We start from the raw sequence: 17,184 nt of genomic DNA on the forward strand, positions 1-17,184 counted from the left end.
GGCTTATTCATGGTGTTATAACATTACCTTTTGCTTTGTATAAGTTCACAAATTGTATGAAATATATAGCCATTGGGCGATATGAACCATTAGGCAGCGCTTTCCTCCATGAGACATGGTCTTTACCATACACTTACAGATGCCTTAAGGAGGGGAATGAAGTGAATCTGAATGGTGAAGAATGTACACAGTCGCCTGACCGCTCACTTATTTGCAGACACATCCAGTTGCATGGTTCTTGTAATCAGGACAAACCAAATTTGGCCTGTGTTTTGAAAGGGACACCAGTTCCTGCAATAGTTCCCACGTTCACGTTGTTGTCCAACGGTAGTTATTTACTTTTGAATAACGAGTTTTGTTGTGGGTTAGAGGCCGGTATCGCATATGTGGTTACCGTGTCAGAGAGAGTGGTTTGCTGCAAGAATGTGTTGTATCCACCCACGCATGGGAATTCAGAAGTTTTAATTTGGCCAAGGATACCAACCTTGAGAGCTGAGTTCAATGGTTTAGGCCGTATAAGAGCCCTTTTGTCTCAAAAACAGGTGGCCCTGAGCTCTGCCCGCGAAACTTATGTCCTTCACATAGCAAACAGACGCACGGAAGTACAAGCGCTTTTAAGTACTGATTTGCCGTTTTTATTTTTGCGAGCTGGTTCATCAAATCTTCAATGCCTCCTCCACATCCAACCTCGCTCATTTTTTTAAAATGGTTAGCAGTGGTCTCGTGACTACATTTGAAAAAGTATTTGGTATTATCCCTGCGTTCTTTCATTCTATATTCGCTAGTCTGTTTGGCGGATTTCCTGTTTTGCTGGCTTTGGCTGCAGGCGTTCTGGTGATATTTTATTTCATAAAACATGGATGCCCATCCTGCGCAAGGAAACGCACAGCCCCTACTGATGCAGTTTCGCAACCGGATGCTTGATTATTATGGATCCCTGCCGCTTGCGACCTTAAGCACGGCTTTTGGATTATCCTTCAGATTTTCCTATTTCACCTGTGTCCAGCCTGTGTTTCATTGCCTGAGCTGTGATTTCGACTGGGCCATTGATTTGTGTCTCTGTTTACCGACTTCTCCTGACGTCAACTTTGATCAGCTGATGTCCCCCGTAGTGGCTCATGAGTTGGTCTGTTCTGGCGAAAGGGTTATGGCTGTGGCAGCGATGCATGGACTAATGGGTCAGTGGGACATATTCGCAGCGGCGCATGACTTTCTGGCACAGAGCGTTCTCGAGAACCCACTGAGTTGTCCTCTGATGTTGCTAGAGGATTCGGTGTTGGAAGAGCACGTATGTTCTTTCCCATTGCTTAATTGGATGGCTGAACTGTTTTCGGATGATGGCAGTGATTTCATGTTGGAAGCTGTTGCTACCTATTTTGCATATTCATTCAACGAGGAATGACTCTGAATACTTCCATCATTATGGCACGTGACTTTTTAGTAATTCTGAATGGTGCCAATTTCAATGCGAACATTCGATTTTTTCATATGTTCTAGGCCTATTAATTATAGTTAGGCCTCAAGTTCGACTTTTTATATTTTGTGTGGCCACTATAGGCATTCATACAAATTTTTTGTATTTTTGAATTTTACATACATTACATTCATTTAGCTTGGCTCAATATCATTGAACTCTGCTTTCATGTCTTGCCTCTCATAGAGTATTGGCTTATATTTTTGTCTTTTGACCGTCCTCGGATCATTGGGGGGGTGTCATATGGTTATTACGTTTCCATAGATTGTGTTAAGTTAGCATGTGCTTATTAAATGTTTAAACGCCATATTTTCTTTCTGCTTCGGTTTGCACACGACACCTAGTTGTTATTACAGCTTTTAACCTAGACGAAAGATGTGATTTATTTGAGAATAATATATTATTGTACTGGTATCAGTCGTGCCTGGAACACTTGGTACAACTGTCTGCACACTGAGAACTGCACACTCTAACACAAGGTTGCAGCAGGCCTGATCCTCGCACTACGTTAGTCATAACACAAATAATGTTTGTGCCAACTTTTGGCTTTACGTGAGTTCAAGATACAGTTACAGGGAATGAGAAAACACACTTGATGCTGGACATGCTGAGAGCTGGTAGCTGTTGATGTGATCTCCTCCTACTGAGAATTTGAGGTATGGGTTCGCCCAGCTAAAGCCCAGATGAGACCTTCTTAGATATAATATAATATGCTAATTAGGGTGCGCGAAATATAGGTGATACAGAATTCTATAGATTTTTGCATCATAATATGTTATCACAGTTTGCTTACTATGGATTAGTGACTATGCTGCTGACTCTGATTTTTATAATATGTATGTTGATATTATACAAGAAACTGCGTTTGAGAATGTTGCATTGAAAAATAAACATTTCAAACTTGCACGTGTTTTCATTGCCTCCCAGTTTTGGTTTGGAATGATAATATAACGAAAGAGTGTTCATGTGTTCCACGATACCTGAGGTATTCTAAGTTCATGTTCTGGATTGTCTAAGACATCGGGAAGTATTCACTGCCGATGAGATACTGTAGCTAGCTTGGTAAGGGGATTTCTGAAACATAGGTGAGTTGTGGGTCACCCTGACTCACCCAGGTTCTAGGTCTCTGTGCACAGTTCTGTGAGAGAACGGAAACCCTGCGACAATACATCTTGCAACATGGGAGAGATGTATTACTGATAACATGTTGCTTTGTGCCAGGGGCATTTGGAGCAATGGCTGTTATGTGTGTTACCCATATAAAAGCATTCCAAATTATATTACTGCAGGCAATTCTGGCTACTGGACTAAGGTTGCCATATGATGGCCTGTAACATAATCTTGTCTGATGAGGTCATCATTCCCACACTAACATTGTTACCTCGTCAGGATGACTTGCATTGAATATAAGTAGCTCCTATTACAGAAAAGGTTGAAGACCCCTTGTGTAAGCCTTCTCAGTTGATAAGGCTCGGGTAAATAATTTTTGTGCAGCAGGAAAAACCATTAAACAATTAAATCGAAATCAAAGGCTGTGCAGAGACTGATTGCTTCTTGGGTCCTGGTGACCAGTGCCCTGGTGACTTCTGATATGTGAAGTAACTCCTCTTACTGCACATACTGAAATTTGAGTTATGCGCCAACACCGCACCCCTTCCAGAATAAGTTCAACAGGTCATCCCTGGGCTGAGCTATTGGCATTTTGGTGTGGTAAGCTCAAAAATCTACTTGTTATGTACCACTTTTTGAGAAATGTAACACACTCGATAGATTCCACTCCCTGTGGTTTCAGATTTACCCGCCTCTGGGGCATTTGTAATTGATGCATTTGACATTGAGATGTTGTGTTTCCCCAAGGTCCATTAATTATGCTTAAACCACAGACACTGTTTGCAAAGGTGCAGGTAATTCATGAAGGCACCCTGAAAATCAAACAACTCCAAATGTTTTGCATTCTGTTTATTTAAGGTCTGGTGTCTTTAATCCTTGTGAGAGCTGTTCATAAACACATTAAAGTACTGTACTGCTCTGGAGAGCTATTTCGTATTGGAAAGAGTTGCCTCCAGAGGCCCAATGAGTGTAAACCCAGGGTTAACCTGAAACTAAAGATAACATTAAGTGGGGTATACAGTATAAACGAGACACACCTTTTAAATCAGAAGTGTGGAGCACAGTGGCCTGTGTTTGCCGAGTGCAATGTTTCACACAATCTACTTTACTTTTGGAGTAAACGCTGCCAAGGGCAGGTGTTTCTGCTCAGTTAACGTCAGACTTTAGAATTAAGCTTCACATAGCTCATCAGTGCCCACATGTGCTCCATGGATAGGTCAATTCACAGCTATGTTTCCACTCTCTGGCTCTACTCTGCCTTCCATGGTATCAGCTCCTTCTTTTCCTTCCTCCTCAACTTTGCTATCCATCAAACCTTTCTACCACATCATCTCACTAGCTCCCTCCCTCCAAAACCTCTCCCCTTCCTCCTCTGCTTAACCTCTCCCATTTAATTTGACTTCATTTCCAAGGAGAGGTGTGGCGCAGCGGCCAGGGCAGCTGACGCCAGAGCACGGGACTCACGGTGCGATCCCTGGCGCCGTAGGCAGCTCCGCCCATCCCAGCAGCATGTGACTCTCTTAATCTTAATGATGGCCCCCAGCACCTTGAGACCCTTAGGGGTGAGTAGTTTGCGCTTTACAAATACCGGGTTATTATTATTATTTCCTTCCCCCTTACCTATGCATCAGGTGAGCAACTTTTTCCCCCACCGGAATATGGTAAGTATTTGCAAACCCAACTCTATCCCTCTTTAACACTTAACTGCTTCACTCCCCCTTACATATTGTTCACTGCAGTACTTTTTATCAATCACCATATCCTCGTGCATGGACTCAAGCTCATTCCAAATGGTGCGCACCATAATCCCACACTGTACCGTCTACACACAATGAACAGAATAGCCACAGTCTTGAAGATGTAAGTTCAAATGCAACTCTATCCCACTGACGCATCTTTATTCCATTCCACTCTTTTTTTATTGTTGTTTAAAGAGCTTTATTGAAACAAATATAAGCATTGGTACAACTTTATACAAAAATGACATATCAAAAGAGCAAGAAATATAACGAACAGAATATAGATTATAAAGGAATGAGCATTACAGGATATCTATCAGTGATACACAATAACCCAAAATATGAAAGCAATAATGAGAAGAAAGAAAAAAAAGAGAAGGAAAAAGGAAGAGAGGGGGGAAAAGAGAAAGGAAGAAAAAAGAAACTAAGATGTTATCCTTATCAATACACCATATTTAAGAAACCTTGACTAATAAAAGCTACAGAGGAGAAAGAAAGCAAGAACAAAAGAAAGAAAGAAAGAAGGAAGATACTCATGATGGTTGATGTACAAAAGAAAAGTCCTTTTCCCGAAGTGCAGATGTGGATAAATAGGTAGTGAGTGGAGACCAAAAGGCTTCTTTTCGAATCAGTTGTTGAGACATGCTAACAGAAGCTCTATCTAGTCTATGATGATAACAAAGAAGGTTTCACCAGGCAGAACAAGAGACTTTAGAGGCATCTTTCCAATTAGAGGTTATTACCTGGAAGGCAATAGCAATTAACAAATCCACAAAGATACCCACTTTACGAGAACCAAACCTTGTTACCAAATTACTTCCCAAGAATATGGAATAAATATCAAAAGGAAAATTGGTAGAACAAATGGAGGAGATGATTCACACACCTTAATCAAAAAATGTGAGATGCTGGGACAGAGAAAAAGGGAGTGTAGTAACATGCCAGGATTGTGTTAACATGACCAACAGTTCAGGGATATTTCTACAGTATAGTTAGAGAGGTATAATGGAGTAAAAACAATATTTGATCAAAATAATAGAGGGTCTGATTGGTGCTTGCGTTGCATGAGGTATGGTGTATGCGTGCCCAAATAGAGTTCCATGTGTGAACAGAAAGAGTATGCTGCCAATCAGATTCCCATAAAAGTTTAACTTTACTCTTGGGATGATCAAGAGAGGAAAAATTAAGAGATTAATAAATGTGAGAGGCCCGAATAGAGGAAGAAGTAGAGAATGACTCAAGGAGTCCGATGGGGAGGAAGTAGATCCCGAAGGAGGGAGAACTGATTGGTTAAGAGCAGTCTCAAAGACTCATATCTAAGAGTTGAGGAAACAGGTAAAGCAAACCTAGCCTGTACTACCTGAGGGGAGAGAAAAAGAGAATTCTTGATTAGATGCTTAACAAGGAATATCCCTTTAGTAGCCCATTGTTTCCAAAAATAGTACGATTTGACAATTTAATGAGTTTATTATGCATCATGAGGTAAGTCTCAAAATATTTGTAGAGGGGAATGGCATCTGCGCTTAACAGGATGAAAGGTAGAGATAAAATTTGAAATCATCGGGTACTTAAGAGAACGAGGAGGATTAATAAAACTGGCCAATAATGAAAAAGGAAAAAGATAAATCAGAGATTCCTCCAATCTGTGTAAAACTGAACTGGAAATCTCTTCGGAAGAAGATAAATACGGTAACACTTGACGAATTAAAAAGGAAGAATGATATTGTCAAAAATTAGGGAAGTGAACACCTCACTATCTTTATGAGCAGATAAGAGGGCTAAAGATTTTTGGGCCTTTCGACCATTAAGGGTTTGAAACTTTTTTAAGAGGAGTTTCACTGGTAACATGGACAAATAAAAATTAATGACGGGAAGTAGCCTCATTTTGATTGCATCCAATCTACCCCACCAAGCCAGGAAAATGGAGGACCATTTGTTTGTAAAAGGACTTCATCTAAATTAAGCTGAATCGTTTTTGTAATAGAGGAGTATTTAATCCCCAAACAGGTGAGGCTAATAATGTTACACTTAAAATCAACCACTTCAAATATACTCCTCAAACAGTATTTATTTAATGGAAGCACTTCAGATTTGGGGAAGTTTAATTTGTAACCAGATAGGAAAAAAGAAGATCTGAGAATGCGGGCAAAGAAGAGGATGGATCAGAAATATATAGCATAATATCATCTGAATGAGCCGTAAATTTAATTTCAATTGACTTTTTCTTAAACCTCGAAAGATAGGTGAATTCCACAAAGAATGAAGAAAAGGCTCAAGGGAAAGAATAAAAAGCAAGGGAGAAAGAGGACACCCTTGACTGGTACCACGTTGTAAAGGAAAATAAGACGATATAGAAGGCCATTGGCAAAAACCTATGTACTAGGAGAATAGTATAACAAACTAATGAAAGATAAAATAGAAGGTCCAAAACTATGCCACTTGAGATCACGCATCATAAAAAGCCAATGAACATGATCGAAAGGGAAAGAGCTTGTAGATGCTAGATGAATAATATTAAGAAAAGTTCTAGAATTATCAGCTATAGTCCTCCCCTTAACGAAACCTGTCTACTCAGGACCGCTCAGCTCTGGAAGTACCTAATTAATATGAAGGGCTAGTACCGTGGCAACATTTTTACAATCTAGATTAATCAAAGATATGGGGCGATAATTAGCACAAAGTGAAGGATCTTTCTCTTTCTTAGGATTTAAACAAATCCTAGCCTCCAAAAAAGAACCTCGAGCCTCATTGCAAGAAACACAATGTTGAAATAAAGATAAGAGGTGAGGCAAAAGGAGATGAGAAAAACACGAATAAAATTAAACTGTGAGGCTGTCCGGGCCAGGGGCCTTATCATTGGGTAATTTAGATAAGGCGGATTTGATCTCAGAAAGGGATATAAATGCATCCAAAATATAACAATCTAGAAGTGAGGAAGAGTGAGGAGGTAAAGAATCAAAATATAAATCCAAGGCGGCGTCAGAAAGAGAGGATTCAGGAGTGTATTGGGCCTTACAAAAATCTGTAAAACACTTTAATATCTCTTCATCCTTAAAGCGATGAGTACCGCAGTTATCAGTAATCTTGACAATTCTGAAGTTTTTTAGACTTAATCTTCAAGTAGTTCGCCAGCAATTTACCTGCTCTATTACGATCACCATAGAATTTAGAATTAATTTTTAATAACGTTCCAGAAGCATCCTCCGTGAGTTTTCAATTAAAAGCTAGTTTAGCTTGGACCAAATTCTTTAGTGTCAACATTATTAGAAGAAAAATATGCACGTTCCAATTTCTTAATAGAAGCGGACTCCTTACAATATTGTTTCCTTTTATTAGCTACATAATCAATAAGAAAAGCTCTGGCTGTCACCTAAAAAGCATCCCATATGGTATGAAAAGGCATATGCGGACTAACGTTGAGGAGACAAAATTCTGAAATAAAGTCTTTAAAGCGTCCGATAAACACAGGATTTTTAAGAAGATAATTATTAAATCACCATCAACAGGTTTTAGAGGGTAGGGAAGGTAGATCCAAGTTGATAAAGATAGGGGCATGATCGGAAATCAAAATGGAATCAATCTCAGCCTGCGATAGGTGGGAAAGAAGATGTGGGCTTAAGAAAATATAGTCAATTCTGGATGTAGAATTATGAGTTGGGGAGTAAAAGGTAAATTCTAAACAATCAGGATTAAATATTCTCCATGCATCTGCCAACCCTCTAGAATGGATAGTGTTAGGAAAGGGTTTTTGCATTTTCTTAGGAACGTACTCGGAGGAGGAATCCTATCAAGTAAAGGATCCATGACCTGATTACAGTCACCACCCACTATGATATTAGAGTCAAAGCATGAATGAAGAGTGTGCGGCATAGATTTCCAGAATTGGGAGTCGATACCTGTAGGGCCAGTACATATTGAGGAAAGAAAGACGTGAACCATTATTGAGAGTGTGAAGAAGAAGCCAACGTCTGTCCATGTCCTTCTCCTCCTCTTCTACTGTAATGGAAAGGGACTTATGAAATAGTATCACTACTCCATTTTCCCTATCTTTAGATGGAGAACTATATACATCACCAACCCACTGTTTTTTAAGGGAATTAACGTCAGTCATTAAGGTGTGTTTCCTGTAACATTGCAGTTTTACATTGTAGTTTAGAAAGATGTTAAGTACTTGTTGCTTCTTAACCGGATTACGTAAACCTTTTACATTCCATGAAATAATTCAAACATTATCAATCATTGCAGAGGAAAAATGACATTAATCCATAACATAAATACTGCAAAAATTGTCATTAACAGGTGTATTAAATTGTCATTAACAGGTGTATTATCAAATTCAAAATAATTTTACAAACAGTATAGCAGCAATGAGAATCAAACAGGTTATAGAGTGGAACTGAAAACAAGTAATAACAAGTAAGGATATGAGAAAGATTATATATATATGGGTTACATAGAGAAAGAAAAGAAAATGAAATAGAAAAGATGCAAAAGTAGAAGGAAATACAATGACTAAGGTCCAAGGAAAAAAATTGAAAGAAAGAAGGAAAAAAAGAAAAGAACAGAAAGAAGAGAGAAAAGCAAGAAAGGGTAGAAGAAGGTGTAAGAGATAGACAAAGAAAGGTTGACAAAAAGTCGAGGGACTTCAGTCAAGAAAAATGGGATAAGTATCCAGAGTGAAGAAATTAACATGGGGAGCGGGAAACTGCAAAAGAAGACAGATGGCAGAGCCAGGAAGAACAACCGAGAAACAACCGAAACCAATAACAAAAATACATATGAAAACAGGGAGCCCAATGTGAAGTAACAAAACAACGGGGAAACATATATCAATAAAACTTAAAAGAGACAGCATCAGCAACAAAGAACGTATTCTGAGAATTTCAACACTTACCAGACACGAAGATTAACTGGGAACATTAGGTTGAGGTAAAGAGGCGGGGAGGAGGGAAGCTGCTAGGGCATACGTTCGTACAGGAGGGTAGAACATCTGTGGAAAAAGACAATATAAACAGTAGTATTAAATAACCTCCAAAGGGAGCTAAGAAGTCACAAACATCTAGAGAAAACAGCAGCAACAGACCATAACTAACAGCCCTGAAAAAAGAAAAAATTCTTCAAAAAGATGAAGTAAAACAGAAGAAGTCGGAGAGCATAATACAAAGCAAAAATAGCATTGTTACTTATGGCCTTCCAAAGTCCATTACATCTCCTTTATGGCGAGAAATAAATTGTCTTAAATCTTCAGGACGATCAAAAGAGTTGGACCTCTCTTTGTATGTAACTTTCAAAAAACAGGGATGGACTAGACCAGGGGTCTCCAACCTTTTCTGTAGCGAGAGCTACTTCTGGTCAGTCAAATTCATCGTGAGCTACTAAAGGCCAAGCCACTTGCGCATTTTTCTGAGAGACCCCCCATGCCCACCTGTAAGGGAACTACAATGTTTCAACTACTGTTGGCTGCGCAACCACTGAGTGCAGTTAGTGTATTGATGAGGGCAAGCGGGTTATTTTTTTTCTGAAATGAATTTAATAATATCCTGGCAAGCCAAGTGACTTCATATGGGTTGTAACACTTTCAGACATCCACTCCAGACTTTTAGATTCAATTTTGCATGGCTACATTTAGAGCCCAAAATTGCAATACTAAAAGCACATACACAAGGCCCACAATGCAACGTGGAAATGGAAGATGGGCATATATTTTTATAAAGACACATTAACACCTTGCTCTTCCAGCCTTCCTTTGTATTAGTTAGTGTGTTACTTTAAATTACATTATTTGGGATTCAAAACTTTCCGAATTTTTAAAAAGTATCCCTCTTCAAAACTGCATTTTGTGATTTGTGTATTCACACACTTCGAAAGCTACCCTCACTGCAGAGAATGGGCGAGGTTTTGTGAACTTGACCGGATTAACTACCACCACCTGTAGCCCACCTTGACAGTCATGCGTTGTGACAGCGAGAACACTGTTTATCTGCTGATTCAAGATATTTTATTTGTAATATGATAGTGGGGCAGAGTGCACCTTGGTGCCTCCTACCTCTGCTGCTTCTAGTAAGGGAGTAGGTCATGCATATGTTGTGCATCGTACACCCTGGCAGTACGCACACTTGGTACATAATGGATGCGGAGCGAACACCCACCGTCATCAAGAACACTTGACATAATGGATCATGATATAACAGTTAACTTCCCTCCACATGATGGACACTTTTTAACGTTCTGACAAGCATTGCATCACCCTCTGGAATGAGACAGAATGCAAACAGGCAGCAAGCATGTCCAATCATGTTTTGCATGTTTTATTTAAGTGAGCCTTAGTTTTTAGAAAGTGACACTCATAAGAAACACTGTTTTTAACATTTCAGCTAAACCTGGGTATTTTAGCATGTATCATCTTTTATGCAATTGAAGTGTTTCTCTTCAAATTAAGAATTCTATATGTATGATTTTAGTCAATGGTTTGCATTTAACATTGTTACGCTCTTGAAGAGGAAATACAAAATACTTTCCGTTTCATTGTAGTGTGCAAAAATGAAGCCTAATTGAAACACCAGAGATCATGAATGCCATAAATACGATCTATTTCCAGGCAGCGTTCTAATCTGTTTTTATTTTGTTTGGTTTCATGTGCCCTGGACTGCAATGAGCCACGTGCCTATACCACTATCAGGCCAGATTAGGGGCTCGCTACGGGTGTGGCAGGACAAAAGATCGGGGTTACTGTGGTATATGTCTTCCACTTCTATTGTAGTTCTCTTTATTTAGTTTTGTAGTTCTTTCATCTCTGTTAGATTCTTAGCTATGTAATATGGAATTCTGTTATTGTATCCTGGTGATCCAGATTCTACTTCAGTGAAGCGGTTGGAGCTGAACTGAAGAGATGCCTGGACTCTAGCACCAGTGGGTCTTATTTATACCATTAAGAATAAATAAGTTTTAATCTTATTTCTGCCTCCTCCCGCTCTTTACAATGGCGACGAGGTTAATTAATTAATTATTGACCCACTGTGTAGCCATTTTAAAGAAAAGAAGACTTCTACTTCCCAGAAGCCCTTTGATTCGGACCTCTGCGTGATTGTGCCGGCTACCACTGTCCTCTTCTTGAAGATCCAGGCATCCGGGGAGCTCTGATAGCAGTAACCCCAAACTTATTCAAAAAAACTTGCATCTTACTGGAAACAAATTGGACACCATTGTCCGACATCAAAGAAACGGGTGCTCCCTCAACCCTAAAAATGTTGTCCAAAAAACATACAACTTCATCAGTGGTAGGGTGTTCTACAAAAGAAAAATAAATCCATTTGGAGAAATCATCAATTAGTACAATGAGAAATCTCATCTCTCTACCCAGACACTCAAAAGGTCCAGAAAAATCAATGGAAAGCCTTTGCCAAGGACCTGTGGGACCACTACCTAAAGACAACGGTTCAGAAGCAACCTTCCAGTGCTTATCAGAATTGATGCAAATGGAACAGTTATCAATGAATCTTTCCACTGAAGCATCTAAACCAGGCCACCAGTAATGGCACTTTAACTGCTTCTTGGTAGCAGACACACCAGGATGCCCAGAATGCGCTAACTGAATAATTCTATCCCTGAGACCAGCAGGAGGGATGAACAAATCTTGTCTTAGCAAAAAATCGTTTTGAATAGACAATTCCTCGGAGACCTGAGCAAAACTTCTCAGAGGTAACTCTAAATTCTTAACAGAAGGCCAACCATTAGCGACATGAGATTTAACCTTCTGCAAAACAATTCTTAAACCTGGTCAAGTACGTTTCTTTTCTAAAATGGGAGATGGTGCCTTGTTTGATGATATTGCTCTTTCCAATGACAATAACAATGCTTGTTCTGCTCCTGGATCTGTTCATTCCACTGACAATGCTGAGAAACCTCCAGATCCTGGATCTGCCCATTCCAGTGACAATCTTGAGAAATCTCCTGTTCCTGTTCCTGACAGTGCTTGTTTACCTCTCTCTGATTTTGTGGACACTGATCTAGGAAATGACATTTCTTTGAATTCCTCTGTTATGGATGCTCCTATTTTATCTAGAAGAAGTGTTAAATTGCCTAAGAAATTTTGTGATTATGTGTTAGATTGATTTTGTTTTCTTTATTTTGTTTGTTTTATTTTGTTAAGAAAGGAACATGTGGTATATGTCTTCCACTTCTATTGTAGTTCTCTTTATTTAGTTTTGTAGTTCTTTCATCTCTGTTAGATTCTTAGCTATGTAATATGGAATTCTGTTATTGTATCCTGGTGATCCAGATTCTACTTCAGTGAAGCGGTTGGAGCTGAACTGAAGAGATGCCTGGACTCTAGCACCAGTGGGTCTTATTTATACCATTAAGAATAAATAAGTTTTAATCTTATTTCTTCAGTATCATATGGGAAAACGGGTTGCACACCGTATTTGAAACCATGTTTAATGTAACTTTTTCCAACCATTATTCTTGTGAATGGCGTGCTCGCTGATTCGTGCCAAGCCCACACTGCACGTGTACAACATAAACACAAGGGATGGTAGGGTATTACTTTAACCCCACCGCAGCGGCGACAGCCTCATTTTTAGAAATGCCAATGCTTCCATTATTTTCTTTTAGTCCTTTTTCATTTCATTCTTAAATCCTTATATTATACGCTGCGCGGTCGTTTTGCTTATGGTCAACTTTCTTAAACTCCTCATCATGCAAGGTCATTGCCAATTTCCCAAGTTTTCTCATGTAATGGCGGGCCATCCGAACCTCTCAACCAAAAACACGTAATGATGCATAGGTCCATTCAAGCAGTTAGTTTATTTATCCAATGCATTTCGGACCCTTTCTGGGTCCTTCGTCAGGGAACATACTGTAAGTGACAATAAAACATTTATTAGCAACCCACACTTTAAACCATGAACTCAAGTATTTTTATAAACAAAACTACATTCTCATTGTCTACAACGTGTTTAGCCATACGTGTTATTTAAAAGCGTCCTGCATATTGCACTTTCTCACGTACCCTATTTCTGTCGAATCCGTCTACTTAACATCACTCCCTTCATTTGTTTGCAAAATGAAAAATGGGTTTCTTCGCTCTCACTGCGGATCTCATAATATCCTCTCTACTTTTATTCCATGCTAATTCTCCACACCCCCTTCCGCCCTCGGGCTTCCTTGCCTCTGTGAGCAAAACCTTCGATTTCCCCACCCTCTGCCATCTATTCTAGTTCGCTCCCACTTTTCAACCACCCCCTTCCCGATCTCTCCAAGCTGCACATTAACCATACCTGCTTGGCTGTCAACATCCTCCCGTCCTCGGTGGAAACGGAAGCTCTCCCCACCCAGTTACACTCCATCATTAATAAGCTACATACTCCCGCCTTCATACTGAGACCCGCCCCTTTACTCAAACCCACAATACACACCCAAGTGAACTGACGCTCGTGGAGCGACTACCTTTCCCATAATTCCTATGGTGACATGATCTAACAGCAATATAACAATCGTAGTACTATGACATAAACACGCCTCTGCAGCTGAAAAAATTGTCTTCCATACACAGTGAACAAATAATAAAAGTGTCCACGGTAAAATGATCAAATATCCATGGTTGTGTGTTTATTTTCACTTTTTCCTGACTCATGCGAAACAAACTTGCTAGGTGAACCATGATGTTACGCCTTGTATGATATGGGAAAACCATCCCTTGTGTTTATGTTGTACACGTGGGCTTGGCACGAATCAGCGAGCACGCCATTCACAAGAATAATGGTTGGAAAAAGTTACATTAAACATGGTTTCAAATACGGTGTGCAACCCGTTTTCCCATATGATACTGTCAAATTTAGCCCTAAAAGGGTTAGCACCCAACGGATAAGTGTGCTTTATTTACAAGAATATGGAGAAAATATCGAGCTCTTCATACAAGGCGTAACATCATGGTTCACCTAGCAAGTTTGTTTCGCATGAGTCAGGAAAAAGTGAAAATAAACACACAACCATGGATATTTGATCATTTTACCGTGGACACTTTTATTATTTGTTCACTGTGTATGGAAGACAATTTTTTCAGCTGCAGAGGCGTGTTTATGTCATAGTACTACGATTGTTATATTGCTGTTAGATCATGTCACCATAGGAATTATGGGAAAGGTAGTCGCTCCACGAGCGTCAGTTCACTTGGGTGTGTATTGTGGGTTTGAGTAAAGGGGCGGGTCTCAGTATGAAGGCGGGAGTATGTAGCTTATTAATGATGGAGTGTAACTGGGTGGGGAGAGCTTCCGTTTCCACCGAGGACGGGAGGATGTTGACAGCCAAGCAGGTATGGTTAATGTGCAGCTTGGAGAGATCGGGAAGGGGGTGGTTGAAAAGTGGGAGCGAACTAGAATAGATGGCAGAGGGTGGGGAAATCGAAGGTTTTGCTCATAGAGGCAAGGAAGCCCGAGGGCGGAAGGGGGTGTGGAGAATTAGCATGGAATAAAAGTAGAGAGGATATTATGAGATCCGCAGTGAGAGCGAAGAAACCCATTTTTCATTTTGCAAACAAATGAAGGGAGTGATGTTAAGTAGACGGATTCGACAGAAATAGGGTACGTGAGAAAGTGCAATATGCAGGACGCTTTTAAATAACACGTATGGCTAAACACGTTGTAGACAATGAGAATGTAGTTTTGTTTATAAAAATACTTGAGTTCATGGTTTAAAGTGTGGGTTGCTAATAAATGTTTTATTGTCACTTACAGTATGTTCCCTGACGAAGGACCCAGAAAGGGTCCGAAATGCATTGGATAAATAAACTAACTGCTTGAATGGACCTATGCATCATTACGTGTTTTTGGTTGAGAGGTTCGGATGGCCCGCCATTACATGAGAAAACTTGGGAAATTGGCAATGACCTTGCATGATGAGGAGTTTAAGAAAGTTGACCATAAGCAAAACGACCGCGCAGCGTATAATATAAGGATTTAAGAATGAAATGAAAAAGGACTAAAAGAAAATAATGGAAGCATTGGCATTTCTAAAAATGAGGCTGTCGCCGCTGCGGTGGGGTTAAAGTAATACCCTACCATCCCTTGTGTTTATGTTGTACACGTGCAGTGTGGGCTTGGCACGAATCAGCGAGCACGCCATTCACAAGAATAATGGTTGGAAAAAGTTACATTAAACATGGTTTCAAATACGGTGTGCAACCCGTTTTCCCATATGATACTGTCGAATTTAGCCCTAAAAGGGTTAGCACCCAACGGATAAGTGTGCTTTATTTACAAGAATATGGAGAAAATATCGAGCTCTTCATACAAGGCGTAACATCATGGTTCACCTAGCAAGTTTGTTTCGCATGAGTCAGGAAAAAGTGAAAATAAACACACAACCATGGATATTTGATCATTTTACCGTGGACACTTTTATTATTTGTTCACTGTGTATGGAAGACAATTTTTTCAGCTGCAGAGGCGTGTTTATGTCATAGTACTACGATTGTTATATTGCTGTTAGATCATGTCACCATAGGAATTATGGGAAAGGTAGTCGCTCCACGACCGTCAGTTCACTTGGGTGTGTATTGTGGGTTTGAGTAAAGGGGCGGGTCTCAGTATGAAGGCGGGAGTATGTAGCTTATTAATGATGGAGTGTAACTGGGTGGGGAGAGCTTCCGTTTCCACCGAGGACGGGAGGATGTTGACAGCCAAGCAGGTATGGTTAATGTGCAGCTTGGAGAGATCGGGAAGGGGGTGGTTGAAAAGTGGGAGCGAACTAGAATAGATGGCAGAGGGTGGGGAAATCGAAGGTTTTGCTCATAGAGGCAAGGAAGCCCGAGGGCGGAAGGGGGTGTGGAGAATTAGCATGGAATAAAAGTAGAGAGGATATTATGAGATCCGCAGTGAGAGCGAAGAAACCCATTTTTCATTTTGCAAACAAATGAAGGGAGTGATGTTAAGTAGACGGATTCGACAGAAATAGGGTACGTGAGAAAGTGCAATATGCAGGACGCTTTTAAATAACACGTATGGCTAAACACGTTGTAGACAATGAGAATGTAGTTTTGTTTATAAAAATACTTGAGTTCATGGTTTAAAGTGTGGGTTGCTAATAAATGTTTTATTGTCACTTACAGTATGTTCCCTGACGAAGGACCCAGAAAGGGTCCGAAATGCATTGGATAAATAAACTAACTGCTTGAATGGACCTATGCATCATTACGTGTTTTTGGTTGAGAGGTTCGGATGGCCCGCCATTACATGAGAAAACTTGGGAAATTGGCAATGACCTTGCATGATGAGGAGTTTAAGAAAGTTGACCATAAGCAAAACGACCGCGCAGCGTATAATATAAGGATTTAAGAATGAAATGAAAAAGGACTAAAAGAAAATAATGGAAGCATTGGCATTTCTAAAAATGAGGCTGTCGCCGCTGCGGTGGGGTTAAAGTAATACCCTACCATCCCTTGTGTTAATCTTATTTCTGCCTCCTCCCGCTCTTTACAGTTACAGAGAAATTTACATATTTGGGCATTCTTTTCACCCATAATGACTGCACCTGGGTACAAGCAACCGCAGCAAAAAAAGTTGGCACTTCTATGCACTACTTCTGCTCTTACTGCTCTTGCGAAAAAACTCGGCGAAACCCCTCCCCCCCGAGGAGTTTATTAAAATCTACAAGGCCAAGTGTGTCTCAGCAGCAGTGTATGGCAGCGGGGTTTGGGGGTTTGCTGATCCGCTTCCAATCCAGAGAGTCGAGAATTCCTTCCTAAGATATATCCTATTGGTGCTGAGTAGTGCCACAGCATGCATCTGTCACGCAGAGTTATGATTACCCTTTATTTCTGATCTAATTAGGTGGAAGCCTGTGCTGTTATGGCACATTCTCTGG

The 17,184-nt window shown here is 40.1% G+C and overlaps 1 long non-coding RNA gene across 1 annotated transcript; it reads left to right on the plus strand.

Annotated features, from left to right (window-relative positions):
- The first annotated feature begins 14,555 nt into the window (after positions 1–14,555).
- Positions 14,556–16,500, plus strand: LOC147717799 (uncharacterized). The gene is made up of 2 exons (XR_015296097.1): positions 14,556–14,635; positions 15,057–16,500. It is a non-coding gene; the product is annotated as an uncharacterized LOC147717799 (long non-coding RNA).
- Positions 16,501–17,184: the final 684 nt, after the last annotated feature.

This window comes from Lissotriton vulgaris, chromosome 5 (genome assembly GCF_964263255.1).
Source record: "Lissotriton vulgaris chromosome 5, aLisVul1.2, whole genome shotgun sequence".
NCBI lineage: Eukaryota > Metazoa > Chordata > Amphibia > Caudata > Salamandridae > Lissotriton > Lissotriton vulgaris.